Raw genomic sequence first — 20661 nt, 5'->3', positions numbered from 1 at the left:
CTGCATATGGAAGGTACATACCAGTAAACACATCTACAGGAATCAAGAAACAGGAACATGCAGGTGCTACGTAATGGCCAGCATTGTGGAGAGTAAGTGACTTTATGGTTAATTTATTTTCCTGTGGATAAAACCTGGTAATAGGGCGGCACGGTGGCGCAGTGGTAGCGCTGCTGCCTCACAGTTAGGAGACCTGGGTTTGCTTCCTGGGTCCTCCCTGCGTGGAGTTTGCATGTTCTCCCCGTGTCTGCGTGGGTTTCCTCCAGGTGATCCAGGTTTCCTCCCACATTCCAAAGACCTACAGGTTAGGTGCATTGGTGATCCTAACTTGTCCCTAGTATTTAGTATGTGTGTGTGCGCCCTGTGGTGGGCTGGCACCCGGCCCAGGGATTGTTTCCTGTCTTGCACCCTGTGTTGGCTGGGATTGGCTCCAGCAGACCCCCGTGACCCTGTAGTTAGGATAAAGAGGGTTGGATAATGGATAGATAGATGGATAAACCCTGGTAATGTGCACAACTGTGAATTTTAGTGTGTGTCCGATCAGATATTTTAAAATTGTGAATAGGGCAGTTCAGTCTAAATGTTTAAAGTCAAGATATTCTCAATTGTTATAGAAATTTGTCATTTTTTTATCCTCTACTAGAGGTCCACAAAAGGCTACATCTCTAGTAAAATCTAAAACGATACTCTACATGCTTATGTTTGAAATTTGTTCTTTTTAACCTTCTGCAAGTGGCCTTAGAGGGCTAGAACCACCAGTTAAGAATTAAATAATAGATAGATAGATAGGTAGATAGATAGATAGATAGATAGATAGAAAATTTTTAAATGTATTTAGTTCTTCTTTACTCCAATGTTTTTCTGGATTGGGTCATTTACTCACATGCTGTCCTTTCTGTAATATGTTGTGATCAGAAGACTCTCTTTCGCTTCTCTTTTTCTCTTTCTTTCTCCTTTGTCTGCCAACCCCGTGAATTCATTCTCAGCACCAGCACAATTAAGAACAGCAGCTGCACAGACAAGTCGAGGGAGTTTTTGTACGGCTCTGTGTCACTGTGTGAGAGGAATGCTGTAATGCTGCTGACAGTAGTAATGCCCTACATCTTCAGGCTGCACGTTACTGATGGTCAGCGTATAATCAAGTCCTGAGCCACTGCCACTGAAGCGACTTGAGATCCCAGACAGCAGAGTGCTTGCAAAATAAATCAGGAGTTTTGGAGCTTCTCCTGCTCTCTGCTGATACCAGTTAAGATATTTAGTGCTGCTACTGCTCCTGGCCATGCAGAGAGACTTGAGGGAGACTGAGTCATGATGATATCTCCACAGGACCCTGGATAGAAGAGAATACAAGAGATTAAATAAAGTCAAAATTAGTTTATTATTAGATATAAATACAATTACAGTTTTACTCAGTAGAAATCACATAACAGGTGTGATAATTTTATTTCTTGATTTCACCTTCAAACAACACAAAGAAGGTCACCAAAAACAGAAGTGAGAAATCCATATCCACTGTGTCTTAGAGACAGGCTTAACTGACTCGATCTCAGTGACTTCACTCTTTATGTCTCAAGCAGCTTTGAGGAGAGACGTCAGTATGCAAATCCTGAATGGGGAAGAAACAAAGGAAATGAAGTGAGGGTGTGCACGACAATGAACTGAGACCATACAGAGGTAGCAAAGAAGGGAAGAGCCTTGGTTAAGGAGGTGACCAAAAGCCCAATAATGACTCTTAACAGTGCTTCAGAAGTTCTCTGCTGAGATAGGAGAAACTGTCAGAAGGATGACCATCTTAGCAGCAGTCCATCAATCAAGCATTTATAGCAGGGAGGCTGGACAGAAGACATTCCTGTGTAAAACACATCTGACCACTCCTTTCTATTCTAAGAGCAAAAGGAAAAAGATTTCTGATCTTATGAGACAAAAATTAAACTTTTTGGGCAGAACTCCAAGCACTATGTCTGGCAAAGACCTGTCAATGCTCATCTGTTGTCTAATAACAACTCTATGATGAATGATGGTGGGGCAGCAGCATGCCATGTGGGTGTTTTTCTGCAGCAGGCACAGGGAGAATATTTAGAATTGACTGAATAATGACTGCAGTTAAATACGGAGAGGTTCTCGAGGAAAACCTGCTCCAGAGTGCACTGAGCCGCAGACTGGGGCAACTGTTTCAACACAATGACCCAAAGCATACAGTCAAGACAATACTGAAGTAGCTTTGGGACAAGTCTTTGTTTGTCATTGAGTGTCCCAGCCAAAGCTAAGACTTAAACTCCATGGAACATCTGTGGAGGGACCCAAAGGTGGCAGCTTACCAATGTTTTTCGCATCCAATTTGATGGAGAGAGAGAGATAGATAGATAGATAGATAGATAGATAGATAGATAGATAGATAGATAGATAGATAGATAGATAGATAGAACTGTAATGCACTATATGATAGATAGATAGATAGATAGATAGATAGATAGATAGATAGATAGATAGATAGATAGATAGATAGATAGATAGATAGATAGATAGAGCTTGAGAGGATCTGCCTGAAAAAATGGGATAAACTGCTCAATTCCAGGTGTTCGAAGGTTATAAAGTCTTACCTCAGGAACATTAGAAGCTTGAACTGCTGCCAAAGAAGCTTCTACAGTGTATGGAATTAAGGGTGGAAATGTTAATATGAATGAGAAGTTTCAGTCATTCAATTTAAAAAATAAATCAAATCTTTTGAAAATACTTTTTCACTTTGTCATGATGGGTTATTGACTGTGAATTGATGGGAAATTGGGAAACTGGGAAAATAATCCACTGAAAATTAAATCTTCACCACAATAAATTGTTTATAGCTGAATCCTATCTCAGGAGCAAAGCAGGAAGCAACAGTGAACAAGACTGTGAGCCACTCGACTACAAACTCTCTTGGGACCAATTTAGTATCACCGTTCAAGTAACATGCGTCTCTTTGGGGATATGGGACAAAAGTTGTTGTACTTGGCAGCAAAACAATCCTCACAGCAAAAGCTGCACCCATTAAACAGAATAAGATAGCGAGTGCATCACCACATCATGCCATGTTTTATGATTTGGAGGATGTGATTTTTCACAAATGCACTTTTGTGTTTACTGCCACTTCACTTGTTCTTGCAGTGGGATTCAAAAGTTTGGGCAACCTTGTTAATAGTCATTATTTTCCTGTATAAATCGTTGGTTGTTACGATAAAAAATGTCAGTTAAATATATCATATAGGAGACACACACAGTGACATTTGAGAAGTGAAATGAAGTTTATTGGATTTACAGAAAATGTGCAATAATTGTTCAAATAAAATCAGGCAGGTGCATAAATTTGGGCACCAGAAAAAAGAAATTAAATCAATATTTAGTAGATCCGCTTTTTGCAGAAATTACAGCCTCTAAACGCTTCCTGTAGGTTCCAATGAGAGTCTGGATTGTGGTTGAAGGTATTTTGGACCATTCCTCTTTACAAAACATCTCTAGTTCATTCAGGTTTGATGGCTTCCGAGCATGGACAGCTCTCTTTAACTCACACCACAGATTTTCAATTATATTCAGGTCTGGGGACTGAGATGGCCATTCCAGAACGTTGTACTTGTTCCTCTGCATGAATGCCTTAGTGGATTTTGAGCAGTGTTTGGTCGTTGTCTTGTTGAAAGATCCAGCCCGGCGCAGCTTCAGCTTTGTCACTGATTCCTGGACATTGGTCTCCAGAATCTGCTGATACTGAGTGGAATCCATGCGTCCCTCAACTTTGACAAGATTCCCAGTCCCTGCACTGGCCACACAGCCCCACAGCATGATGGAACCACCACCATATTTTACTGTAGGTAGCAGGTGTTTTTCTTGGAATGCTGTGTTCTTTTTCCTCCATGCATAACGCCCCTTGTTATGCCCAAATAACTCAATTTTAGTTTCATCAGTCCACAGCACCTTATTCCAAAATGAAGCTGGCTTGTCCAAATGTGCTTGAGCATACCTCAAGCGGCTCTGTTTGTGCTGTGGGGGAGAAAAGGCTTCCTCTGCATCACTCTCGCATACAGCATCTCCTTGTGTAAAGTGCCGAATGGTTGAACGATGCACAGTGACTCCATCTGCTGCAAGATGATGTTGTAGGTCTTTGGTGCTGGTCTGTGGGTTGACTCTGACTGTTCTCACCATTCGTCGCTTCTGTCTATCCGAAATCTTTCTTGGTCTGCCACTTCGAGTCTTAACTTGAACTGAGCCTGTGGTCTTCCATTTCCTCAATATGTTCCTAACTGTGGAAACAGACAGCTTAAATCTCTGGGACAGCTTTCTGTATCCTTCCCCTAAACCATGATGGTGAACAATCTTTGTCTTCAGGTCATTTGAGAGTTGTTTTGTGACCTCCATGTTGCTACTCTTCAGAGAAAATTAAAGGAGGAGGGAAACTTACAATTGACCCCCTTAAATACTCTCATTTCTCATTATGGGATTCACCTGTGTATGTAGGTCAGGGGTCACTGAGCTTACCAAGCCAATTTGAGTTCCAATAATTAGTTCTAAAAGTTTTGGAATCAATAAAATGACAACGGTGCCCAAATTTATGCACCTGCCTGATTTTGTTTGAACAATTATTGCACACTTTCTGTAAATCCAATAAACTTCATTTCACTTCTCAAATATCACTGTGTGTGTCTCCTATATGATATATTTAACTGACATTTTTTATCGTAACAACCAACGATTTATACAGGAAAATAATGACTATTAACAAGGTTGCCCAAACTTTTGCATCCCACTGTATCTTGTTCTAAACCAATTCTATATTAGATGGCACTTTGCATTCACTGCTGCTGGGACTGGCACTGTCTTCCATCCAGAATTGGCTTCTGCTTTGCCCACAGTGCTGATTCAAAATATATAGTGACAATATAATGGAGTACATTGGAGCAGCTGCTGTTCTATCCTGAACCAGTTCTGCAATAATTGACATATTGATTTCTTTTCAGGTTGAAACCATGAGCTTGATAAGCAGACTAGAAAATAGATGGATAGGATTTTTGCCTTAATTGTATTTGCTGCTTACCTTTCTGCACATGGCAGGAAATAATATGAGAGAGTACACATCTCCATCATTAATTAAGTTTCAGCTAGTAGCCTACAGAATCTGATCTACTTTCCCTTCCTTAGACTCTGCCAATGTTTTCAACTTCATTGCACTTTTCACGTTCCTTTCATTCTGTTTCCTAATTCTAGCCACCATCCCTCTAGTATTTCAGCTTCTAGGCTGTGCCAAATAATTTTCAGTTTGATTATTCCTTCTACTGGTCTGCCATCTAGTCCCAGTTTGTACTTAAAGGATTTCCAGTGCTGCCTCCTAGTGGCCCAAAGCAAAGAATGTCCAGAGTAGCTTTTCAAGGTAACCTGAAGAAGTACAGTGACAATGGACATCTGTTTTTGATGATAAACACTGCAGCCATTCTGTATTATTTGATGCCACCTAGTGGTCAGGTTGTTATATATCAAATTATATCAGTGTTTATGTGAGGATGATACATACTTATTTTATTTGAAAGCAACTGAGTGTATTAATGGCAAACACACACACACAAAAAAGGGATTTTAAAACATATACACATACTAGATATATTTCACTTTTCCTGATGACTTTTTTAATGTCCACCACAGTATTTTTTGGAAATAGGACATTATAACAGAATTTGGTCAGTCAGACATTTACCAACCCGCTATATACTAACACAGGGTCACGGGGGTCTGCTGGAGCCAATCCCAGCCAGCACAGGGTGCAAGACAGGAACAAACCCCAGGCAGGGTGCCAACCCACTGCAATCTAAAGCAATTTATTTTAAGGAAAACGAAAATGAGAAAATAATCTTCTTTTTATTACAGGAGGTATATGCTCCACAGTACAGGAGGGCTGAGGTGACTCCAGTCTAAGGGTCAGATGTATGCACAAAAAGAGACTCAAAGTGTGTGTACACATCTGTTCATATAAAAGCTGGGTGGCTTGTTTTGTTTTGGATGTGCTCTGTCTTTAGTTATGTCAGAGGACTGGGACTTTGTGAAGTGGGGTCCAGCCTCACATAGGGAGGCAAAATAAGAGGGCGGGGGAACTAGGCAGGGAGAGAAAGAGAGCAAGCTATCTCTAATCTATCCTTTTAATCCTTATAATTATAAGTGCCAACATAACAATAGTCTTCACGGCAATAACTCCTTGGAAAATTGGAGATTAAAGTCAGTTGTCTTATCTTAAATTAAGACTACAAAATGACAACAAAAGTTCACAACCAATGTCTCCATGACAAACAGTTAACTTTATGAGCTGGAATGTTAAAGGACTGAATCATGAATTAAAGAGAAAAAAGTATTCTCTCACTAACAGATTTTAACACCAAAATAGTATTTTTACAGGAGACCCACTTATTAAGCAAGGATCGGATTCGGCTGCACAGAGAATGGACTGGCCAAATAATCCACTCCAGCAATACAAAAAAAAAACTAAAGGTGGATGATAGGGACTTCATCCAAAACATATTTGCGTCCATTCCCTATGTGAACACTCACAAAATGATAATGGCTGGGGACTTTAATTGTGTGTGAAATCCAGACCTAGATAGGTCTCCTGCCGCAGGGGCGAGGACATCTAACACTGCAAAGACAATTACACAGTTTTTAACTGACCACAACTTATCAGACCCCAGGAGATTTCTAAACCCAAACTCAAGAGCATATTCCTTCTATTCACCAGTGCATCACTGTTACTCAAAAATTTATTATGTATTTGTAGATAACAATTTCTTGCCTATGATTAAATCTTGTAAGTACAACACTATTGTTATCAGGGCAAGATCCAACTTACGAATGTTGCAATCAAGTTCCAGCCTCACTGGGCCACGTGTTTTGGGCCTGCACCAAATGAACATCATTCTGGACCAAAATCTTTAAAATGCCTTTCAGATAGCCTTGGTGTCACAATACCTCCTAATCCATTATCAGCTATGTTTGGTGTTCCTCCAGATGGGCTTAAAGTGGAGAAGGACAAACAAAGTGTAATTGCCATCACTTCTTTATTGGCACATAGACTTATTTTGCTCAACTGGAAGAATCCTATCTCACCTCTTTTGCGTCAGTGGGTAACTGATGTTATACTGTTGGAAACTTTAAAAATCAAATTCTCACTTAGAAGACCTGTTTAAAATGTTTTTAAACCTGGCAGGATCTAATTAATAACATTTTAGAATAAGCATTCATATCGGGGAGAAGGACTCCTTTCCCTCTTTACTACTCTCAAAAGTTTGACTCTGGCTGTTGGCCTTCCTCTCTTTCTCATGGGTGGGAGTAGAACTGAATTTAGTTTTGTTAAGTTTGACCTGGCAGGATCTAATCAATAACATTTTAGAATAAGCATTTTTATTCTCTTATTCTTATTCTGTTCGTTTTTATTCATTTGTTAACTTATCTACTGTATTTTCTTACTATTACTTGTTTAAAGTTTTACTATGCTGACAGCTCTCTTTCTCAAGGGTGGGGGTTGATTTAGTATTGTTAAACTTGACTTGCTTGTATGGAATGTTGATTTTAATAAAATGCAAAAAAAAAGTTGTGATTAAAAAACAAAATGTGAAAAAGTTAATGATGGCAAAGGTGGAGAAAAAGTGTGCGCTTGTAGTAAAATGTTCTGTTTAATGTAGGACTCAAAATCTCTCTGTGTCCATGTTGTTTTACTTCCAGGTACTTTCACTCACAGATGGGTAAGTTTCCTTTATTGGAGACTCTAAACTGATCTGCTGTGGTTTTGAGACGGGCACCCCATTCAGAATTGGCTCCTACTTTCTGCTCAGTGTGACAATGTGGAATAACTGGAGTCTGAAAATAACAAATAAGCAAAAATTATCCCAGCATGAGTCAGAATGTGTGCCTATACAATTGATTTTTGTATAGCTCAAAATCACACAAAAAGTGATGCAATGGGCTTTAACAGGCCCTGCCTTTTGACAGTCCCCCTGCCCTGACTCTCTAAGAAGACAAGGAAAAACTCCAAAAAAATAAAAACCCTTGTAGGGAAAAAAAATGGAAGAAACCTCGGGAAAGTCAATTCAGAGAGAGACCCCTTTCCAGGTAGGTTGGGCATGCAGTGGGTGTCAAAAAAAGGAGGTCAATATGATACAATACACAGAACAGAGCACAAGTAATCTTCAATACAATATAACAGTGCAATAGAACTATTACAGTACAGAGCAGAAATCAACAGTAGATGATATTAAATAATACAATTTGGATTTGTTCAGAATCCCTTCACTCCCTTTCCCCACCAGTCACCTGCTCTTACACCTTTCTCATCTGTCATTTTATTCAGAGCACTGTGTTTTCCACTCATTCAAGTTTCACGTCACTCTCACCTGTCTAACTCCAAGCAAAGCTCTCCTCCACACCGCCACAGACTGCTGTCTGCCCATTCCAATGTGAGCATTGCCAGTTATTTTGCCCACAGCAACATCTACTCTCTATTACCACAGCTGTCCTCTCCCAGGTTTTATGCTGGTCTCACCTAGGGCCCCACACACCCCTAGAGATGGTCCAAACCCCCACAATACAATACATTTTAAGGCACCGTCCTCACCTTCTGTGAAACCTTACACATGTGTGTTATTCACAACAGCCCCACTATATTCAGTATTTACAGAATTTATGGTCTCATTAAGCCTTGCCACCGCAGATCTTTTAAATCAACTAAGCATCTTACACTACACAGTTTAGATAGGTGACATAGAACTACTTAGTTTTTATTTTAAAATATGTAAACATTTCTTTGTCTTCTCTCAGCTTCTGAGAATGTAAATGCACAGTGATGTGTGAATGTGTTTGGCATATTAACTGTTTGCTGTATTTTCCATTCAGGCCTTTTCCATTGTGTTATAAATGAGTTATATATCATTGTGACATATTTCATTTTAAATTTAGACTGATCACTACTGCTTATAAATGCCTCAGACACTATAAAGGCTCAGTCATACAAAAATGAACCCCTAAAGCACCATCATGTTAAACTTCATTCTTTTCTTCTGAGTATAATTTGCTCCCATTTGGAAAAACATGTTGCTCTGTGTTGTTCAGGGCATAGGAGCTGTGAAAACAAATTATATTGCCTGTATTTACGTAAATCATTATCAAACTAGCTTGGTATCTTTACATTAGATTTTTTTGTTGTTGTATTTATGCTAATTTATTTGTATATTCACTTCTAATTCCTTTTTCTTTTTAATTCAATGTTCTAAGACCCCTAGGTTTATTATGCCTTGGTCTCTTCAAAGTAAATGATGAGGTGTGATAAGAGGTCTGTGGCGAAGTGCGATCTTAATAAAAAAAAAAAATAATTCACTGGTGAGGCTTCATCTTGAGTAATGTGTGCAGTTTTGGTCTCCAGGCTACAAAAAGTACATAGCAGCGCTAGAAAAGGTCCAGAGAAGAGTGACTAGGCTGATTCTAGGGCTACAGGGGATGAATTATGAAGAAAGATTAAAAGAGCTGAGCCTTTACAGTTTAAATTTTAAAATTAAGAGGTGACTGAAGTGGTTAAAATTATCAAAGAAATTAGTCCAGTGGATGAGATTGTTACTTTAAAATGAGTTCATCAAGAACAAGGAATCACAGTTGGAAACTTGTTAAGGCCAAATTTCATACTAAAATAAGATTTCTTTCACACAGAGAACCATAGACACATGGAATAAGATACATCATAGTGTGCTCAACAGTAGGACTTTCAAAATTAGGCTTGATATTTTTTTAGATGAATTAAGTGGATAGGACTGGCGAACTTTATGGGGCTGAATGGCCTGTTCTTGTCTAAATCATTGTAATGTTCTAATAACACAGAAGTGGCTGGTTTTTTACTGCTATTTAGAGTTCTACTTTATCTTGTTACAGATCAACTGTTTTATGATACAAGTCTTTAAGGACGATGTCTGAAGTTGTGTGGCGTTGTTACTGTTGTTGCTCTGGGTTCAAGTGGAGGATTCTTCTTGCGTTGGAGTTCACTCTTTCTCTTTGTGACGTGTTCCTTTGTTTTTGGTGTGCCATACTTTTCTCATTTCGGCTATTTTCTGTGTCCACTGCAACATCAAAGGGAAAAGCATCACTCTTTTTGGGTTTAGATTAGTTTAGATGTTGAAGTTTCCTTCTTGAAGTAATGGCCGTTTCTTTAACACAATGGAATTCAACTTTCAGGTCCACAAAAAGAAGAGATTGTCAGTTTACAGCCCCACAAAGAGAGAGAGCAGCTCATCAGCTTTTCAGAGAGTGTAAGCAGACATTTCAGAGAGTGTCCATTAGAGATGAGTGCAGCTAGTCTTGGAAGGAAGGTGTAAACTTTGGTGATTGGATTAATGTCCCTTTCAGTTACAGATGTAGTGTCTGCTTATAGGCTTGTTATTTTGAACCTTCACTGTTAACCGATCCTTGAGTCGAAGCTCTTTTTTTAAAACTTGGGTGCCTAACTGCTGCGTCCACGTCTCAAGGAGTCTGACGTCAGATATGTCAGTTCCTCTTTGATTTACATCTTTATTATCAGATGAAGTACAGGTTGATACTGATATGGCAAGAGCTGCAGTTTAGTCATTTAATTTGAAATGTAGTTTGGAGAAGGTGAAGCTTGATTTCTACCCCCCTGTTAAATCTGCTCAAGTCAAGTAGAATGGGCAGTGCCAACTTCATCCTACACCACGTATCTTTTCTGACCCGTTGAATGGGTTTCAAAGACCTCAGCAAAGCCATCTAAAACTTATTTTCCATGGCCTTACCAGACTTGGCTCATACAGGTTTTCAATTTGGTCAGTGCTGCAGGTATCATCAAGCTCTTTCTTTAACCTGAGTGTTTCCTCATCATTGGTGTCCACCACCAAATTAAATTTTCATCACGGTGCTTGAAGCTGCTCCTGCAACTACAGGGTCCATTCAGACTCCACATTCTGACCTGTTGTGAGATGCAAATGCTAATGCTAAACTCTTAAGTGTTGTTTTTTTAATTTTAGGATATGGTAAGGACAACAGGATTTTCTATATATATATAATTAACTAAAGCAGCCGACCATGGCAGGCAAGACGCAAGACAGAGCCCCGCCTGCCAACTCACTGAGCCCCGCCCACAAACAATTCACTATGCATGACACGACAGAGCCACGACCGCCCACTCACAGAGCCATTTCCACCAACTCTAAGTCCAATTAATACGCATGACAAAGCCCCGCCCACCAACTCTAACCCCTCGCAAACTGTTTTACACGCTGCATACAGCGATTCACATCTGCGACAAACATACTTCTTCGTAGATGGTCCTGCCACGTCCACTCTCGCTCTCCAAGTGTACACACTCCCTGGTCATGTGCTCACTCGCAAGAGCTCACCAAACACCGCCCCAGTCGCTTTTGTCTCTGCTACAGTCCACATGCACCTCTGTGCCCATTGACTTTTCATTATTCTTTTCGGTTATGGCTGCTTTTCTATAGATAATCCACCATGTCGCCCGACCATGGGATACGAACACCCATGAAGCACGCAAGACACCTATGGAGCACGCAAGACAGAGCCACGCCCGCCAACTCAAAGAGCCCCGCCTACCAAGAATTCCAGCAAGAGCGAAAGCATTTGCCAAGAATCCGACTTCTTAGAGGGACAAGTGGCTTTCAGCCACGTGAGATTGAGCAATAACAGTGATGCCCTTAGATGTCCTAGGCTGCACACGCGCTACACTGAATGGATCAACGTGTGTCTACTCGGCGCTAAGAGGCGTGGGTAAGCCGTTGAAACCCTTTCGTGATGTGGACCGGGGCTTGCAATTGTTCCCCACGAACGAGGAATTTCCAGTAAGTGCGGGTCATAAGCTCGCACTGATTACGTCCCTGCCCTTTGTACACACCGCCCGTCGCTACTACTGATGGATGGTTTAGTAAGGTCCTCGGATCGGCCCTGCCGCAGGCGCTCGTGGCCTCTGGCGGAGCACCGAGAAGACTATCGAACTTGACTATCTAGAGGAAGTAAAAGTTGTAACAAGGTTTCCGTAGGTGAACCTGCGGATGGATCATTACCAGTTGTGCAGACCCGTCATTGGACAGTTATGACCCGAAACCTCTCGGGCCCTGCCTCTCTCTCCGGAGACGGGGGCCGGGTTGGAGGGGGCAGAATGAGTGTCCTTCCCCTCTCCCCCTGTTCCGCCCTCTGCTGTCCAGCCCTGTCCCTCGCTCTGGGAGGTGGGGGCGCGGCGGCAGTCCTCCAGTTGTCAGTCACGGACAATTGTATGTTGCTCTCTCCAGAGTTACATCTTTTAATTCACTTACAGTAGTATCCTCAAACCCACCCCATTTGGACAACTGTGTCTTTCAGGAAGTGTTCACCCATCAATGCATAATTATGCGGCACACGCCACGGGTTGGCTAGTTAGATATATTCTAATTAGTAAAATCATTAAAAGAAAAAAAAAATCATGTTTGTTAACTTTTTTTGCGTAATTGGATTATAAACCCAGGAGTTGTGTTTCTCATTTCTGTTCTTCTGAGCAGTAAGCCTGACCACAGTATAAAAGTCAAGGGTTTTATTTTAGTCGTAGGTGTGCAGTATTTCTGTTAGCTCAATAGTATCTGTGAGATTCAGAAAGCTGTTTTTAGAAAGAGTCAACTATCTTGTCAGTTCTGTCAGAGAACCTGAAAGGAGGTTATTACATTTAAGTAAGATCTTTACTTTAATCTAGAAATGCCTCAAAGGTTGAAGTTCTGGTTTTTTACTGTAATTATAGATGCCTTCGGTGTTGGAGTAAATTCTTTTTCTGACTTTTTTATGACTGTGAGATTTCATTACACCTTCTTATTTTTGTTACTTTGGATAACTGAAAGACTTCTAGGTGTTGATCTGTTTTATACGCTGGCCACTTCACCTCTTAACCACTTCAGGAATAAAACACTATTAGGGTTAAAGAAGCAATATTTTTTTTATGTCAATGTCTAGATCACAACAACACTCAAAGAATAATTTTAATACTTTCAAATGTTTTTATGATTTGCATTGATCTTCTGGCACTAATTAATATTTGTTTAATAATTACATATACATGAAGAACAGACAGGCAAAAACAAAGCCCATTGTTCTCTGTCACATCACTGCACACTCAGCCAAGTTTCTTTTCGCCTCGTCATGTATGCTTAACTCTCTTTTGGGAGTGCGTCCAGTTCTAAGCTGAAAGGAGTCGGTGATGCTGGAAAGGATAAGAGAGGAAGTGACATCAGTAAAAGGAAACTTCATATTAATGGTTTTTTGTAGGTGTAGGGTGAAGAGACATGTTCAAAATAGTCATCAGTCAATCCGTAAAATAAAGAAAAGTGAAACACAGAGCTTAAAGATCACAGTTCAGTAATGAATTCCTCTTTTAATACCATAGATTTTGTAAACCAGTATCATAACATGTAAAGTGACACAATATGCTAACAATATGTTTGATGTAACAAAAATGATTTATCTTTATATTCAATCAACTGCGGTGGGCTGGCGCCCTGCCTGAGGATATGTTCCTGTCTTGCGCCCTATGTTAGCTGGGATTGGCTCCAGCAGACCCCCATGACCCCTGTGTTAGGATATAGCGGGTTTGGAAATGACTGACTGACTCACTGACACTCAATCAAGCTGTATTAAGTTATCTATGGATTCTATGGTAGCATTGTTACAAAACTACCAATATTATAAAATGATAGTCATTCTCTCCTTCAGATGCTCCATGTTCAGTGGTCCCTGCTGCCACAAATGCCCTTGCTAAAGTCGTCCTCCAGCACTGCATCGGATCACCAGAGAGAAGTAAGCCCAGGGTGCAAGCAGCTATCAGTGAATAAGTTAGGGATAAAGAGGACTTCATCAGCCAATCCTACAACAGAAATATTTCTTTGAAAAACAAAGAACAAATATTTATCATTTTTGATTAATTTTTGGGGTCCTGTAGCCTCTGTGCAAATAGCCTAGCTTAGCCTGTATGTAAGTCTGGAAATGCCAAAAAAAAACCTGAAAATATTTTTTACAGTTTATTATTTTATTTCAGTTGGTGTTTTCAGGTACTGTAGTGGGTTTGTGTAGTTTTTGTTTTGTATCTCAGTTAATCGTTTTATTTATTTTTATGTTTTTTTTCTTTCTTTTTTTTTTTGTTAATTGTTTTTATTTACTGAAAAACAGTAAATCTCTTCCCTAGAAAGCCTTTCTTCTCCTTCTGGTCCTAGCTGTAACTGTAGCTGTGACTGTAATCTGAATTTTAATTTGCATATTCATCAGACCACTAGGACAGCATTTTTTCACTTAAGAAACATAGCAAAAGTTAGACCTCTTATATCATTGAAAGATACTGAGAAATTAATTCACGCTTTTGTTTTCAGTCGACTAGATTACTGTAACGCACTCCTCTCAGGACTACCCAAGAAAGACATCAATCATTCTGCAATGAGAGCAGAATGCAGCTGCCAGAATCCTAACTAGTTAAAGAAAATCCGAACACATTTCTCCTGTTTTGATGTCACAACACTGGTTACCTGTGTCATTCAGAATTGACTTTAAAATACTGCTTATGGTTTATAAAGCCTTAAATAATCTCGCCCCATCGTATATATCGGAATGTCTGACACCTTATATTCCAAATCGTAACCTCAGATCCTCAAATGAGTGTATCCTTAGAATTCCAAAAGCTAAACTTAAAAGAAGTGGTGAGGCGGCCTTCTGCTGTTATGCACCTAAAATCTGGAATAGCCTGCCAATAGGAATTCGCCAAGCTAATACAGTAGAGCACTTTAAAAACTGCTGAAAACACATTACTTTAACATGGCCTTCTCATAACTTCACTTTAACTTAATCCTGATACTCTGTATGTTCAATTCATCACAATAACTATTCATAGTGGCTCCAAAATCCATACTGACCCCAACTCTCTCTTCTGTTTCTTTTTCCGGTTTCTTTGTGGTGGCAAGAATACAGAATGACTCATCTTTAGAGTAATTATAATGCAATTAATTATTTCTGTTGCTGAGCTTAAAAATAAGCATCTCTATGATGAAGCAATCACTTCCAAATTGGTAATGTGGACAAATTCAGACTGCATTTCAAAGTCTGGATCACAAATTTCAATGTTAATTGTAATGTGCTTGCATTTTTGTATGCAGTATCCTATTGACATAAGTTTCAAAGCCCTCTCCATGTCTTTCCATTCCAGATGTAACTTGTCTAACTTTAAATTGCTTCTTAAAGAGGTTTAAACCAATTTTCCACAATACCCAAATGCAAAAATATCTGATCTTGCCAAAATTCAGCCTGAGATGTGATAGTGTTTTCAATTTAAAAAGTGATCAAGGAGTCCTTTTATTTTTAAAAGCAATCAAGTCTGGCAGTTATGAATTGCATTCATCTGTCATTTATCCTCGTTCTGGATCATCACCCTTGCCATCCTCAGCTGTCCATCCAATATGTTGTATAGCAACTTTTATATAACCTCTAGGCTATGATGTGCTGCGCAAGTAACATCACTTCACAAGAGATCAACCAAAACAAAAAGTTTTTTAAAAAGTCAGGCTCAGTTATGGGATGCACTTTAGACCCAGTGGTGGTAGGAGTGGAGGAGAGAATGAAGAGTAAGCTGGGTGCCATTATGAACAATGCTGCATACCTTCACTTTGACACACTAACACTGAGGACTCTCAGCCAAATGTGTCAAGAAACACTACAGGGGCTCTTCTACACCCTCAGCAATATATCTGCATGATGCCTCACTGGGACTGGGACTGTTTTTGTTATCTTTAGCTAAATCAAAACTCTCCTTCACTTAGTTTTCTTCACTTTTAGTAATACTGGTGTGTATTTAAAAGGGCTTTGTTGCTTGTCATAATATAATAATAATAATAATAATAATATATTTATTTATATAATACATATTTCTCAGATGAACGTAAGCACAGTGACTTCTCTCTCTCTCTCTCTCTCTTATGAATCCCAGTTATGTCAAGGGTGTTTTTCTAAGGCTCTCTGTCACTGTATGAAAGGCCAGCTGACTGACTGTTGACGGCAGTGATCTCTTGTATCTTCCGCCTGCAAGTTACTGATGGTCAGTTGGTAAAAGCATCCTGCCACACTGCTACTAAAGTGATCTGAGATCCCAGAGTGCTTGACCACAATCAGGAGTTTTGGAGGTTCTCCTGCTTTCTGCTTGATGCCAGGCTTGGTAGTTAATATTACTACTGGTAATGGTTTTAATGGCTTTACAGTTTGAAGTTGACAGTTTCTCCAGGTTCTTCTGAAGAACTTGATGGAACACCAGTCATGATAATATCTGCATGAGACCTTGGAAAAGAGAGAATAAAGCACAGTTAATTTAGTGGTTGGACAATAAAGGAACAATTTTATTTAGTAGGCTTCACTTTTTTAATTATGTCACCTTCAATAAGCACAAAGATGGCCACCAAGTAAAAAAAAAATCAATTTCCAGTGTCTTAGAGACACGCTTAACTGACTCCATTTTGGTGACTCACAAAGCAATTAATACCAAGTATAAATGTCATTAGCTTTAGGTTTTTTGTCTTATAAAGAGTTGCTGACAGCTTTTTGAAGAGCATGTGAACACTATAGTGGCCAGCACAGAGAAACACTTGATAGGCTGGGTCCAGGGATTTGCAGTGTTTACTATGGTGGACATAAATACAGATGAACTGGAGCCACCTACCTGATAGACAGCAAATACCCTACTATTTCATAGCCTTCTAGGAAGTTCTACCCAGTTGCTGGACAATACATGGCACTAGTGCCTTTTAATATGAATGGTGGAATTACCTACTGGTTCGTTATTTATGGCATGGTGAGTGCTAGGACCAGTCTGAGTGATGAGGACCATCCAGGTAGATAACAGGAGTTGGATGTTGAAGCCAAGGTACTGGAATGAGGGTCAAGGAGATGATGTTCATCTGAGAGGTGATAAGAGAGACTGCAGGCAGTTGAACAGTCTTGGAGACAGGAATCAGGAGCACTGAAAATTCATGTGGACAGAATTACTACCTGTTTGCCACATATCAACAGGGAACAGCACGTGATCATCCAGAATGTACACGCAGAAGGGACAAGATGGGGTTAGACATGACTTACTCCTGACATGTGTGGGTATTTGTTGTTTGAGTGACATTCCCATACAGCCTTTAACAGCGGAGGAGTTTGTATAAGTATGCTAAAGTTCTGTGATTTGACTCTGTTGTGACTTTAAACAATAAACTGTCTCATTTGTCTGAGGGCTCATACTTGTCACCCTGCATGGTTTCCATCTTTTATTCTGTCTCTCCTGTTTCTGTGCTCATTACAATAATTTTCCTCCAGAGTTAGATGCTTCCAATTCAGTATATGTACAGCTTAATCACCACACTAATTTTCCACAAACAGTGCCTGAAATGGAGCAAAATGACTGTCAGTACTCTGTTTAGATTGTATCTTCCTCCTCCCAATTTGTTGTTACTTTTACACAATAGGACAGGGGGCACATAGTGGCTCCCCCTTTAAGGTCAGAGCATTTGTATTTTAGTATATGCTATCAAAGGGAAGACGGGTCCACTTGGTTTAGCACACAATATTTTGGTACTAATGCTCATAAATACACCTGCTTTCCATTAGAAAAAAATCCAAAATGGCTCCAAAATTAAATAATCAAAAAAATGATAAAAATCATTAAATAAAATATAATCCTGGCAATCAGAAATTATAAATTTAACAGCCAGTTGAGGAGAAGGCAAATAAATTACATGGTTGCACAATGAACATCACCCTACCTGATTACAGGAGTGGGTCCTGGCTTACCTGCTGTAAGTTTTTTTAGATTTCATTTATTAATTATTGTTTATCACGTTCTTCCCAGTAGGTAATCTTATCAGAGGCATAGACAACATGTGCAGACCACAACTCATTGTGGTGTACAAGTATTCCCACCACACAAACATCACAATCTTAGAGGGATCAGATATTATAACTGCTTATCATAATGCTAACTATATGACATATTCTATTAGAAGTAATTTATTACAGAACAAGTATTCTATCTGCCCATTGTTTGCATAATGCAGTTCCATACAGTTATTTTGAATTCAGTTTATTTCAGGTTTCAGTATTTTAAAAAAAACTTGTTATGGTGTTGATTTATTTATTTTTTTAATACTGTTCTCATGTCTCAGCACAGTGACTTCTGTCTTAGAATCTGTGGTAAGACTGGCTGCACGTGTGCCACTGAGCATGGCAGGTTTTTGTACGGGTATCTGTCACTGTGTGAGGGCGCTCCACTCCCTGCTGACAGTAATAATGTCCTGCATCTTCAGGTTGAGCTCCACGAATAGTCAGAGTGAAGTCAGTCCCTGATCCACTACCACTGAAGCGATTTGGAATCCCTGACTGAAGATTGCTTGCTAAATAGATTATCAGTTTAGGAGCCTCATTGGGTCTCTGGTGGTACCAGAACAACCAGTTATAACCAATTCTGGAAGAGTATACTGATTTACTTGTTTTACAATTAATAGTAAAATCTTCTCCTGGCCTTGTTGATTTAGCTTTTGGTGTTTGGGTCACAGATATCTCTCCATTGCAGTCTGAGAAATAAAAGATAATTTTATATTTTATGATATTTTATATATATATATCATTAAACTATACTGCATATAATTCATATAATGCATTGTAAGAAAACCTATTAATACATAGAATTACATTATATAATCTATTTATTTTTAGGAAGCTATTCTTTTCAAAGATATATAAATGTAAGACTCAAAAAATTCTCATACCATGAGTGAAGAAGACAAAGGTGCAGAGGAGCAGCACAAGAGGAGACATTGTCATTTCAGATCCTTGTCAGTCTGCCTCACTCAGAGGCTATAAACACAGCCAGTGCAGTCAGGTGGACACTTAGGCACTAAGGGGCGTGTCTATGCAAATCACCTGCCTCAGTTCAGTCAAGCTCCACTGCTCTACTGCTCCATTGCAACTTCTCTTTTCTGTCATTCAGGTTCACCTCAACAAGCAGTTTCTGCAGTTTCTCCTTCTGTTTGGTCAACACATCTTCTTCTCTGTTTACTGTTCGAATCAATCTTTTGTTATGCAGTGCCTTTTCACATTTGTTTCTCCTTATCTAATATAAGTGGTACCAGAAATCATCTGATGCTGGCCTTCTCGCTCATCCGTGTCAATCACTTCAGGTTCTAATGCACTGCAACCGTTCCTCCAGGTTTGTCCACAGCACACTGTCATGCTAAAGTTCATTTGGCTATGGAACATGACTTCTTCTCTTTTAATATATTGCTTTTCTCAATTTTTTGTATTATGTATTTTTTACTACTATTTTAATTTATTATTATTTATTTTATTTTTACTTTATATCTTTATATTTTCTTGGTATGTTTATATAAGTATTTCAATTATTTCTTTAAAATTGAAGCAATCATAATTCTGTCTTAATACCTTGGGGCAAAGCTGTTTTCGTTAGTATGTCTGGGATGCCTTTTTTTTTGGCTTGTTTAGTTTGCTTTAGTTGCCCGCTGTTCTCTCTCCAAGTAGTTTTGTTATAGGCAGCGCTGCCACTAGCCAAACCAGGGCCCTAGGCAGAATCTTCTTGGGTCAACAGGCCCACCCACCCTGCCACTCCCTGAATCCATTACATGAATATTTAATTTGAACAACAAAATATAAACTAATAAAAAATTAACATTATGCATGTTCTCCCCATGTCTGCGTGGGTTTCCTCCCACAGTCCAAAGATATGCAGGTTAGTTGCATTGGCGATCCTAACTGTCCCTGGTATGTGCTTGGTGTGTGTGTGTGTGTGTGTGTCCTGCGGTGGGCTGGCGCCCTGCCCAGGGTTTGTTCCTGCCTTGCACCCTGTGCTGGCTGGGATTGACTCCAGCAGACCCCTGTGTTAGGATATAGCAGGTTGGACAATGACTGACTGACTGAATAAATAAACAAAGAAAGCACACATCACAAACTTAACTCTAACTTTTAACATCAAATACGAATACTTTTATCAAAATAATCAAAACTTGAAAGTAAATGTTTTGGGGTTTCCTCAGTCTCTTTGCTGCCTATCACAACAACACATGTCTACATTTTCTGAAACCTAAGTCATCTATTAGGTCATCACACAGCAGCTTCTATTCAAGGTCTGAGCTGATGCTGATGATTTCCAAGAAGCTTAAATGTTCTTGTGCCCTGCATAGCCTCCAGTATGTCTTACTGAGCTGAAGTTTTCAAATTAACCAACTGTTGAGGTTCATCTGAACTAATTGTTCTTTTTGGATGTCCAAGTTGTTGTGTGCTACTCTCCCACAATTCAGCCAATAACTAACTAGTAAGCCAGAGAACTTCTTGTGTGTTGATGAAATTTACAATGCAGTCACACTTAGAGAACTTCATATATCAACTAACAATGGTAGCCTTTAACAATGTGTGAAGATCCTGAGGTTTATATTCCTGTAATAAATAATTCTTAACAATCTGTCAGGTGAGTACTGTAAGAACAGATAATATCTCTTAAACACTCGAAATCACACATAATTTTACTGTTAATCTAATGTTTCTGCAGTAAACTGATAGCTTTAATGTAGTAGAAAAAAGGTAATCTTAGCTAGCTTACATTCA

This window comes from Polypterus senegalus, chromosome 4, assembly GCF_016835505.1.
Source record: "Polypterus senegalus isolate Bchr_013 chromosome 4, ASM1683550v1, whole genome shotgun sequence".
Taxonomy (NCBI): Eukaryota; Metazoa; Chordata; class Cladistia; order Polypteriformes; family Polypteridae; genus Polypterus; species Polypterus senegalus.
The sequence above is the reverse complement of the archived record's forward strand: the minus strand, read 5'-3'. Positions refer to the sequence as shown.